Source organism: Cupressus sempervirens, chromosome 5 (genome assembly GCF_028749045.1).
Source record: "Cupressus sempervirens isolate cs-2001-9-10 chromosome 5, ASM2874904v1, whole genome shotgun sequence".
NCBI classification, from domain to species: Eukaryota; Viridiplantae; Streptophyta; class Pinopsida; order Cupressales; family Cupressaceae; genus Cupressus; species Cupressus sempervirens.
In genome coordinates, this window is record NC_143122.1 from 395,415,847 (window position 1) to 395,429,107 (window position 13,261).

The following is a 13,261-nucleotide window of genomic DNA, read 5'->3' on the forward strand; positions in this document are numbered from 1 at the left end:
ACCAACATCCCATCTTAACAGAAAACCCAAAACCCTTATATTTGCAATAAATAACCCATATAGCTTACCCTTTCTTTTATCCTCTCATGCATTCCCATGGATTCAATCTAGGGTTACAACAATAAAACTAGGCTCTAATACTACTTGTAAGGAAATTTGAAACAAAGAATGTAATCATTTCCACATAACCTATAATAGATCTAAAATAAATTTGTAATTGAAATCTACATGCAAGAGAATAGACAACATAGTTACAAAAATGTACACAAGATATACCTTGGGAAACCCTCATTGAGGGAAAAACCCAGTCTCCAAAAGCATCCATCACCATGTATTATTTAACTAAAAACCCATTGCAATCCAACTATGGAAGCCTTCAAAGTCATAGCCACAACCAAGAAATCCATGTGAACATACATGAATCCACACATCACATGCCATGATTCCAACTTTCACAAATGCTCCCTTGGTTAACCTATCAAGTCTTGTCTTGCTCATCTCTTATCTTTTTATCTTTTCATCTTGTCTATACAACTACCCTTGTCACTTCTTATATAGTAGCAAGTCCCACAAAACCACCAAGTGGTATTAAATAAATTATGTACTAAAACCATGTGCTACCTAATCCATTGACCCCACATTTAATATTGGGCATTTAAATATTTTCCCCAATATTAAATAATTACATCAAATATTATACAATGTTACAATACAACTCATCAAGTATATCTCATGGGAATCTTTACATGTTGCACGTCCATCTAGGTGCTCTTAGGTGCAACATTACATAATAAAATAAAATAATGCAACATAACAATATTATGCAATGTGTGCAACACCCATTATCTCAACACTCTCTTAGTTCTAGGAGATTCATTTTCATTTTAAATTGGCATAACGATCTTGTTTGATGCCAAATATTTTAGTATTCCTTACTGAATTTGTGCACCACTATACAAATTTTGAACCATTCTTTATGGCATCATTTTTTTAGCACCATTAGCTTTGGATGAAAGGGTAAACCCTAGTGAAATCACTATTTCATCCACACAAAGCCTAGAATGTTCACAACCACCCTAAACTAAAGCAACTCCAAATTGCCCAGAGCACTTTTGGACAATGATCTTATGAGAGTCATAGCTCATAGCTCATGAGGGATATCGACAAACTATCAGATGCTACAAGACTCTGATATCAATGTCTACAATAACCTCTCTTATTTCTGTGAGATTCAATTTCATTTGAAATTGGCACAATGATCTTGGTTGATGCCAAATCTTATGGTGTTCCTTAGTGAATTCATGCACCACTATGCAACTTTTGAACCGTTCATTGTGGCATTGTTTTGTCAATATAGTTAGCTCTGGATGGACAAGTGAACCCTAGTAACACATGTTGACATATCAGTCAAGTTTTTTATTAGTGACATGCACTTATTTAGATTCTATATAGTTACCATGTAGATTCAGTTAGTGTGAAGTCTAGCAATTCAAACTATGCATTTCAGTATACACCTAGTTTATCAGTGGTTACTGAGCATTGCAGTGTTGACCGAGTTCATAGTTCATGTGATGTGAAGCCAGTGTTAACTAAGCTTCTTTATGCTAACCAAGTGATTCAATTTTTTTCGAGTTGCACAGTATCTACCGAGTCACCAGTGCATACTAAGTTCAAGACTACTTGAAAGTGATCAGTATGGACAAAGCTTCTACATCTACCAAGTGCATGATGATGTCGAGCATTGATAGTCGATGCTGAGTATCAAAACCTCACCAAGTCAGTCTTTAGAACCTGAGTATCTTCATGTGGGCTAACTTTGTAATATTGGTGTTAACTTGTATGATGGCCGACTTTGTAATTTTGTATATTTGGATTGGTATATATATGTAATGTATTGTATCACATCAAATGTAAGAATGTGAATGTGGAATTTTCATGTGAATGTGGATGCAAAAAGTTCAAGTTATGAATGTAGCAGATAAAGAATTATAAAGGCCATAATAGTATAAGGAGCAGCAGAGACATATCTATCACATAAAGGTGATCAGTACACTAAGGAATCTCTATTAGCAAACTCAGTTGCAAATCAGAGATCTACTACTTCATCCTAATAGGTGAACCAATCAAAATCCTTTAACAAGGTAGACTTAACAATCTTTCATAAATCTCTTTACCAAGTGCATACTTCATTGTATGTTTTTAAATCCTCTTACAAGGTGGACCTAGTAGCCCTAATTGCTCCTAATAGGGCAGATCATCAGAAGTGATCAATGTAAGCCTTAACAGGACAACTTTATGCTACAGTACTAAAGTTTGTAGGTATCATCTCCACCCCAGTTTTACTTTCTATTTGGAAGGTTTCTAGGTCACCAAATCTTTGTGTTCAAGTGTTATGGATGCTTTCATGTTTTCAGTTTTTCATGCATGTAATTAAATCAGATGTGATGAATTAAGTGCTAATTGATTTCTTGGATTAAGAATTGAAATTGGTAAAGATATAAAAGTTACTGATTCACCCCTCCCCTCTCAGTAACTTAGCATAGTCTTGAATATTTCCAACAATTGGTATCAGAGCTTTGTGGTTCTTAGGAGAAAGTTCAACAACTTGAGCAAAGATCAAGGATATAAAGATATTCAGACTTCAAAAAGCTATTGACAATGAAAAGTTGGATCTGGAAATGGCCATTGCCCAACTCAAGAAAGCTAAGGAGAAACTTTCCCAATCCCTAAAAAGAAGAAAGGAATTTTCAAATCAAATGAATGATCATCTTTACATTGAAGAAAGAATTGAAGACTTTCACCCTTCAAGCAGCTCAGATGAAGAAAATGATGCAATCCAGGAACTCCTAGAGAAGATAAAGCCAAGATGGGATTTTTCTATGAAAACATTCAAAGATATATATTCAAAAACCCTGAGGGAGTTACTACTGAGCATATCACATGTTGAGGTGAAAGAGTCATTAAAGAAAAATGAAGAAAAACTGACTCTAAGATTTAATACTTGTTTGGTTTTGATTAAAGACATTGAGCATGTGTTAGAAATGTTACAAATACTTGTAAAAATATTTATAATCTTCATAAACCAAGTGAATTTTTTGTTGAAGTAAAGGATGATGATGAAGAAGAAGATAAGGAGAAAGATGAGGAAGATGAAGAGGATCAAGGTCTAGAAGCTACTGAGGAAGAAAAGAAAGATGATGAGGAGACTGACCCAATCAAGATAGCTATAGTAGTTATTGCCTCACTTCCTCACTCCCTGAGCAAACCATTGAGTACATCTAGTATGGAGACAGCTTCAACAAGTTTGGTTATGACTACCAGTGATACATCAAATGTCCAATCACTCTTTACCCCAACTCAGCTCAGCATATCATTGATAGAAGTGACTTCCACTTCATCCACCAAGCTACAAAATCCTTCTTCATCTATCGAGTTGAGCTCTTCAATCTTCACTTCTCCAATTTTGGCTTCTTCAGTTTTAAGTACATCAGTGGTAAGCTCTCTAGTTTTGTCTACTTCAATTTTGGATTCTACAATTTTGACTGTATCAATTTTGGATTGTTCAAGTATTTCTGTAAGTATTCCATTAGTTAGTACAGTATCATTTTTTACTAAAAGTCCAAGTATGTCTACTATTGTTTCCATTCTGAATACAAAAGCAATAAGTGCAAGGACAATTGATGCTAAGGTTCAACTGAGTACAAAATTTTTGGGGAAAGGAAAAGAAATAGAGGAAGACATAGATTTAGATGAAGAAATAGTAATTCCGAAATGGGATATTTACAATCTTTCTACATACCAAATGCATACATTTGGTGAACTCCTCCAGAAAAAGGCCAAACAGAAAAGGTAAAGAAAGGAAAGAGACAGAGAGTATAAGATAATAGAAAATGCCAAGAACATTTTGACTGAGGCACTAGGAATTGGCGTTGATCTTCTCAACCTATTTTGTATCAGCTAGCAGAAGTAGTCCAAAAATTCAATGAGGACACTAATGGTCAAGATAAGCTAGTTGAAAAGGCTAAAAAGAAATTTAAAAATAAAGTGTTGGAGCACATTTCATTGCAAACAACCATTTATCAAGTTGAGCTTTCTACAATTTTGGTCAATCTTGAGGTGTCATGTTCAAATGTGTCATCACTTTTTGGGAAACTATGTGATGTCCCAGAGTATACAAAGGAAGTAAAGGAAAAAATTTCCAAAATTGATATAGATCTTAAAGAAAGTGCTCAACAGCTGCAACTTGACCCTAGTTCAAGCTCTACACATTTCAAGAAAATCAGATTTTTGTCAAACATGCAAGCTAAATTGTTAAGAGAAGAAGCAAGGATCTGCTCAACATTGATTGATATATAAAATATGATCCTTTGATTCATGGATTCTATTCAAAAAAATATTGTATATTCAAAGACTCTAATCCATGATAATAACTTCTCTATTATAGACCATATGATCGAACTATCAGCAGAGGTGCAAATTGCAATTCATACATGCAAGGTCTTGCAAGAAAATTGGGATAAAACCTTGGCAATCACTCTCAAGGTACACTTTGAATTCTTATCTCATTTTGGTCTCTCTATGTAAATAAGTTAGAATAAATCTTTGGCATTGCTATCAGAAAGGGGGAGAAGAGTTATATTGAAGAAAGTCATATTATATGGCAGAAAAGTTATATTTTATGAGGAAGCAAGACATGTACATAGAGGGACACATAGTATGGGGGAGAAGTATGATATGGTGGAGAACTTGTATAAGTAAGACATGTTGTATATACTTACAATGATCCTTCTAAAAATTCTTAAAATATACTGAGCTAGTATCATGTAGTGATGAATACAAGGTATTATATTTTGGGCTAATAAGTGTTTTTTGTCACTAATTCCAAAGGGGGAGATTGTTGACATATCAGTCAAGTTTGTTATTAGTGACACACACTTATTCAGATTCTGTATATTTATCGAGAAGATTCAGTCAGTGTGAAGTTCAATAGTTCAAACTGTACATTTCAGTATACACCAAGTTTATCAGTGGTTACCGAGCATTGCAATGTCTACCGAGTTCACAGTTCATGTGATGCTAAGCTAGTGTTGGCTGAGCTTCTTTATGCTAACCAAGTGATTTAGTGTTTATCGAGATGCATATCTATCGAGTCACCAATGCAGACCAAGTTCAAGACTACTTGAAAGTGATTATTATGGACTGAGTTTCTAGATCTACCAAGTGCATGATGATGTTGAGCATTGACATTGGATGTCGAGTATTAGAACCTCACAAAGTCAATCTTTAGAACCCAAGTATCTTCATGTGGGCCAACTTTGTAATATTGGTGTTAACTTGTATGATGAACGACCTTGTAATTTTGTATATTTGGATTGGTATATATATGTAATGTATTGTATCACATCAAATGTAAGAATGTGAATGTGGAATATGCATGTGAATGTGGATGCAAAAAGTTCAAGTTATGAATGCAGCAGATAAAGAATTATAAAGGCCATAACAGTATAAGGAGCAGCAAAGACATATCTATCACATAAAGGTGATTAGTACACTAAGGAATCTCTATCAGCAAACTTAGTTGCAAATTAGAGATCTACTACTTCATCCTAATAGTTGAACCAATCAAAATCCTTTAACAAGGTAGACTTAACAGTCTTTCATAAATCTCTTTAACAAGTGCATACCCCAAACCAAAGTGTCTCCAAGTTGCCTAAGCACTTTTGGGCAACAATCTTTCTGAGGGTCATAACTCAAATCTTGAGAGGGATATTGGAAAAAATTTAGATTTTAAGAGACCGTTATATCAATGTCTACAATAACCTTTCTCAATTCTAGGAGAATCAATTTTTTTTAAAATTGGCACAATGATCCCGCTTGATGCCAAATCTTGCAGTGTTCTTGATGCCAACTCTTGCAATGTTCCTTACTAAATTGGTGCACCACTGCATAATTTTGAACCATTCATAATGGCATGGTTTTATCAGCACTATTAGCTCTTGATGGGTAGGTAAACCCTAGTGGCACCGTTGTTTCATCTATGAAGATCCTAGAATGTTCATGACCACCCCCAAATCGAAGTGTCTCCAAGTTTCCCTAAGCACGTTTGAACAATGATATTCTAAGGGTCATAACTCAAAGCTTGTGAGGGCTATTAGAGAATTGTTAGATGCTACAAGACCATGATATTGATGTCTACAATTACCTTTTTCAATTTAAGGAGGATCAATTTCGTTTGAAATTGTCACAACGATCTCATTTGATGCCAAATCTTGTAGTGTTCCTTACTGAATTGGTGCACTACTATGCACATTTGAAACTATTTTTTGTGGCATCAATTTGTCAACTCTATTAGCTCTAGATGGATAGGTGAACCCTATTGACACCCCTATTTTGATTATGGAGTAATTATAACATTCACAAGAACCATACACTGAAGCGTATACAAGGTGCACTAATCATGTTTCATCAACGATCTTTGAGGGTCATAAGTCTGATCCTTTGTTGTTTTGTTTGTTCATTGTGTTTGTGGCCAATTGGATGTTTAAAAAGGGCTTGTCTTGGCTTCTGGCTATTTTTTCTAAAGGAGGGATTATGGTTTTGGGGTTGCTTAAATCTTTGGAGGAATTCAATTCCTTTCTCTTATTGAATTTCATAAACCATGTACAAGATTCTAATGAACAAGATTCCAATGAATGAGATTCCAATTAACAATATTCAAATCAACATGATTAAAATAAAAAAAATTATATATACCATAAAAATACACATACACAAAAATTCACAATAATATAATATATCAAAATACTACTACATTTGGAAATGTTTTACAATGGCAGGCCATTGCAATTGCAACGTCTACTTGTTGCCCTAGTCATAGAACCACGAATTGGCTCTCATCGGATGGTTGTTAAACTTTTTCTATCTTAAATTGCAATGGTGAGGGCATTTATCATAATGGAAATTACTGACACTATAATAACTTAGAAGAAGGGAGGGACAAGAGTTCGTGTTCACAACATCGCAATTGTGATAGTAAGCCATCGTAAGGACAACATTTTAAACTTTTAGTCAGTTGTTGCAATTGTGATGTGTATGTGATAGTGGAATTGTACAATAAATGATTATCCATCACATAATTATATTGTAGTTATGACGTCGTTGTGATAGATGTGATGTGCAAGGTATGACTAGCCATCAAAATGGATTGTCACAATTACGACAACTAGTCAAATTATTTTAAAAATATATATTGTTGGATATAGTTGTTGTTGTAAATCCTTGCATTGGCTACATTTGTACCACTATTAGCATTCCCATAAGAAGCCCAACCACTTTCATAAACAACACTAGGAATTTCTAAGTGACCCAAGGCTTCCATGGCATAAATGAGAGCATCCACATTTACATCAAACAAATTCTTGTAACCCACTTCATTGGGATCTCCTCTTGGAAGAGGGCATAAGGGAGAGGAATTTCTTTGGGATCAAAGGCATAGCAAAAATAGGGGTACGCATCTACCATAAAGGGGGACTTTTTTTGTGAAAGGAAGTCCAAGACAAAGTGCATGATTAAGGCTATTTTAGGGCTGAAGGTTCCCAAAGAAGGAGGATAAGAATTGTTAAGGGTAGACATGGGTATTTTATAGAGACCTTGATTTGATTGTGTAAGTTGATGGCTTGGAGTGCATTGTAGATTCTTTTCATGGCAGGGAAGAGGTTGGATGTGTAGGGTGTGATGTGAATATCAGGATTTAACTGTGTGATTTTTGAGTCAAACTCGATGACCCATGTTTTATGAGTAGTGATTCAACATGAATCCATCTCTCATGAGAATAAATGGAACACTTAGCACTCATTGGATCTAGGTGATGCTCACAAGGGTGAAGCACCGGGACTTCCTGGGAGGTCACCCATCCCAGTACTACTCCAGCCTGAGCGCGCTTAACTACAGAGTTTCCTCCATAGTTAAACCCAAAGCTTGCAACCCTAGTGTAGGGTGTATCAGGCAATATCTCATTCCCCATTGAGATGTATTTTATGAGGCTTTTGGGGTATTGGAGCTGAATGTTGTCTGCAACCCACTACCTTGCAAGGGCTTGGCCTGATGCAATGTTAGGGAGCTCCTCATTTGGGACTCCCACTATTATTTGTATGCCTTTGTTTTGGAATACATTGAGAGTCTTCTGATCAACATCATATATTCTCACTTTGCCAAATTTTTTGGAGGTGTACAGGCTTGCCACTTCCTTTGGATATGCTTATAAGTTGCCACCCAACTTTCCACAACATACTCCTATGGACTCTCATGCTAGTGTTGCACCTACAAGAATACATAAGAACCAATTAGCTTAGAGCTATGAGAGTGGATGAGATAGTAGTTGTGGGTGCCAGATTAGGGCAAGACTAGTCTCCCATGGGTGAAGAATAGTTGGTCCCAAGCCACTCTCACCATTTGAACTTGGAGGGGGAATCAAACTTGAGGCCATGAGGGTGACCCACAACTTCAAGCCTATCAATCAAATGTAACCTTTGTTGTTGGTTCTTGTAATTATCTTTATTTTTTAATAAAACGTTCATGAGTGATATCCAAATGTCTAAAACCACATAAATTCTCTTATATGGTATTATAAAGCCAAATCATACATTTATTAATGTAGTTCAATGCTAACTTGTAAAGCTATTAGCATTTTTTTTTTTTTTTAAATTATATTAACTCACTTCTTTTTTTTCCCTTACCTTTACGAGTGCTTCTTACTAGAGGTAATTGATAACCCTCATGACCCGATGATGTGGAAATTTAAGAATTATGAATTGCAATGGCTAAATCAACATAATAATTGATCATCATTTTGTGACGAAAATGGGAGGGTTTATAAAAAAAATCAGTAAATAAGGATGTGTCATTCATTATTCTTTTCCAACTATCCCAATCTAATAATAAATGATGATATGTAATGTAAGATATTGATTTCTATCTTTATGACTACTCATGACACACAAAAAACAAATATGTTTCAAAAACTCAACTATATTTGATTGGAAACTTTAATTGATTGAATCAAACCAACATATATTCATTAAAATCTATAGATATCCACCTTAGAATCAATGTTTATAGAACCAAAATGAAAATTAATCATGCAGAGATCCTCACCATAAAAGCCAAGTCTGTGCAAAGGAAGAGTATGAACATCATAGAAGAAAGATAATGGAGAGAATTCTTGTCATTGAAATTTTTATAACATCTCTTAATCTTGAAGATAAACTATGATTAGAGTAGATGACTCATTGAATTTAAGGAATAATCCTTTCTATGTCATACATCAACTCAAGGAGATTATTTATATTGTCAATTTTGGTGCTCTTTATTATCCTTATATAGTGAATGACATGGATGGTTTGATAGAATTTGATGGGGAGAGGCTTTGGAGTGTGAAAAGGGTCTAGCTACTCAAAAATATTCTTGTGATATGTATGTTACACATGTGAAGGATGTGAGATTGAAAATTACTACATTGACTAAGTTGCCCCATTAAAATATGTGAAATAATGCACTTATATTATTGGTATATGTCCCCTCTTAGAAAATTAGGGATTCAATAGCTCACTATTTTGGATATTTATAATAGAGACTCAATACTCAAATGGGTTTTATTTAGTGTATTATGACACTGTGCTCATCAAAGTTTTAGATTATGGTAAAAGCAGGTTTTGAAGGGACCCCAAAACCCTTTAACAAAAAGCAGAAAGATAAAGCATTAGAGCCCAATAGGAAAAAGAAACCTGCAAGAAACTATAGAATAGCATCAAAATTAGGTTTTACAGGAACCTGAAACCACTAGAAAAGTCCAAAAACAAACTACCCCAAGTTTTATAGGGACCTGGAACCACTAACAGTCTAAACGAGAAAAACCAAAAACTAGGACCAGAGACCCCAACCAGTAACTAACACTAGACAGGAACAAAACCAGAGAACCTGACCCAGAGCCACTATTATAGCTCTAAGATCATTTGAGTAGCTTCCTTATCAATTGCTGTAGTCTCTTGAATGATATCAACAACCAAAGCAACAACAACTTTCATTGCACTCTTCCTCCAGCTTTGCCTTGAACTTTTGCTCGGACCCTCAACCGAAGTGATTTCTTCATTAGCCCTTTTTCCCAAGCTTGCAGCGGCCGCACATATATTCAAGGTGACATGCTCCATCTTAGTGCCACTCTCCTTGATTAACATTCTGAGGTTCTACTCATAGTTGTTAAGTTCGTTAGGGATGTCTCCCATGTGCCCTTCTAGTTGGCTAAGTTTGGCAATGATAGTATCCTGGTTTTGTTGCAGAATTTCCACCTTTTCTTCAAACTCATCATTTCATTATAGATCCAAGAATCAACTTTGAGCATGGTGTTGGCTTTAACCTTTGCAGAATGCAGGAAGGTGAGCATGATATCCCTCTGCATTGAATCGCTATCATCTTCAGCAGTCTTGTGTGGGGGGGAGTGGACATTGTCATTGTTTTCCTCCATTTCCATTTGATCCTCCTTTCGAGCCCCAGCAGAGTCCTCTAAGTGAGCAGAGTCCTTCCTTTTTTCTTCCTCTATCCCCTTGACAGGAGAAGCAGTCTTAGTCGTATGGTCCTCCTTACTCTTCTCAACAGGGTTCCCAACATTGTTATCTTCCGCTTTATCACCCCCACTAGATATAGCCTGGTTACCCTCATTAACAGATTTACTCTATTCACAATTACCTTCACTATTGGCTTCCTCTTTCCCTTTTTCATTATTACCTTCGGTCTCTGAGTACTTGTCCAAATTAGAGCTTAAATCCCCGGCATCAGTATCATCCTCATCCTCAGGGTTAATATTCTCACGGCTTTCCCAATTCTCGGTCTTAGACTCCTCATCCTCATGTTTTTGAGAAGCTGAGGGTTTCAAATTTAGAGCTTTATCTTTACCTTTAATAGAGTCACCCTTCTTACTTTTAATGGAGTCCTTCTTCTTATCCTTAGAGGGAGTAGAGGCAATGTGTTTATTTTTACAATACCCCTCAATAAGAAGAATTGGCCCTTCATGTAAAATGGGTCTGGACTCCTTCTTCTTATGGGCTTCTAAACTATGAAGTAAAGAAAACCGCAAAAAGAAGGGAAAAGATATTCTATCTTTGTGTCTAAAGTGATTTAAAAAAATAAAGTGGCATTTATGAACTCTTTTACTTCTTCCATCAAGTATGAAATACTCACGAATACAACAAAGAACATCCCTCCAGATCTCCTTTATTTGATGCACATCGAAGAAATCACCACTCTTTTCCAGTTGCTTCTCCTCATCTTCCATTTTCAGAAACTTTTTGTAGGCTGCATTTGAAATACTAGTTTTCTTGGTGAATTTTATGCCCGCCATGGGGAGCCCCGTGATCTCTGCAATAAAATCCTCTGTAAGTTTCATAGTAACACCATGGAGAGTGACTTTGTCATTGGACCAGTTCTTAAAGAAATCCGTAGTAATGTGTGGTTTAAAACCATTGAGTCACTCCAAATAACAAGTCACATTTCCTTTCTACAAAATTTTCTATACATCCTCACGAGCCTTCCAGGCATCATAGTTTTTTGGTTCCTTCTTGTGCGGTTCGCCCCCCATCTACAGAGAATAGAGAACACACTCAAACCAGAGTAACTAGATGTAGAGAATGAAAGGGTTAAATTGAACACTATTTTTCATCCCATCAAAAGAGACTCCCTTATTCGGAGATACGTGCGAAAACCACATCGCATTCATTTGAGTGTACTTCCTTGGGGAAGAAAATCTAGCAATAATATGATCACTCCACGAACTCATTAACTTTCTAATCTTTACAAATCTTTCCCACTTGCGCATGGATGGCTTCATAATGAATAATTGCTTTGAGATCAACTTGGTTAGTTAATTCATTGGTCCACCTCACCATTTTCCCTGTTAGGACAGCATAGTTGGCTATCCAGTCAACAACTCCGTTGGCCTCCCGAAAGGTATGGGATATGACAACTTTTTCAAATTTTTGAATAAGGTATTTGATCTCCTTGATTGTGGCCTCTATTGACCATGAGATAGAAATTTTATTATTTAGGATATTAACAATATTTAAAGAGTCACCTTCCAACCATAAATTCGGACATCCCAAATCCATGGCAATTTTCATAGTATAAAGGACAGCTGTTGCTTCAACAATGTGACTATTAGTCCAGCCTATAGGGATTTCTATAGTGTCTTTAACATTTCCCATATGATCTCTCAACACACCTCCACAAACCGCACTTCCTGGGTTTCCCTTAGCAGCACCATCAAAGTTTCCTTTAATCCAACCATTAGGGGGGGAACTCCAAGAGATGGTCAATCTTGGGTTATCAGTTTGAAGTTTAGGATTTTCAGAAAGCATTGGATTATCAATAGGAAAGGTTTGATCAGGGTTCTTCAGAGATCTGAAATTCTCCTTAAAAGCTCTAATAATATTTTGACCAAGCACCCATTCTAGAACCTCTCTGTTTCTAAAAATTCTATTATTTCTTTCTTTCCAAATACCCCACCAGAGATGAGGAAGAGAAATTTTCCATAGGAATTGAACATCAGAATTCTTAGAAGGGCATTTCCGAGTTTTAAAAGAAGATTCCACATTGTTTTGATGAACCCAAGTCAAGTTCCAATACATTAGGATCTTAGTCCAGACTTGCTGGGTATAAGAGCAGTTCAGAAATAGGTGGTCTCTATCTTCAAATCCATTCTTGCATAAAATAAACCTATTCACCAAATTTATACCTCTTTTCTGCAAGTTATCAAGGGTCAAAATTTTATTTTGAAGTAGGACCTAAAAGAAGATGTTAATTTTAGGAATGAGACCATTAGTCCAAGCCTGAGACCAAAAGGGAAGATTTTCCTTCTCCTTAGAAACAAAGAAAGAAGAAAATTTGAATTGCCCACTAGGATCAACATACCAAATAATCCAATCCTCAAAAGAAGGGTGGAGAGAAACAACATTGAGAGATAATTGGATGTGTTTGAAGCTTTGATCAATGTCCTTCAAATTCACCCAAGAGTTGTTCTGCCAGTAATGACTAACAAGAGTGCCATATCTCTGCTTGCATAAGTCAACTTGTGTCATATCTTGAACATCTTCAATCAGGGGGTGATCCTTAAGCCAAACATCTTCCCAAAATCTCACCCTAATCCCATTACCAATTTTCCAAGAGCACCCTTCTCCAAGAATTTTCTTTGTTCCTTGCACAGCTCCCCATATGG

General features: G+C 35.9%; 1 pseudogene; it reads right to left on the minus strand.

The window, feature by feature from the left end:
• Positions 1 to 7,231: 7,231 nt before the first annotated feature.
• Positions 7,232 to 12,310, minus strand: LOC149556470 (glucan endo-1,3-beta-glucosidase-like; annotated as a pseudogene).
• Positions 12,311 to 13,261: the final 951 nt, after the last annotated feature.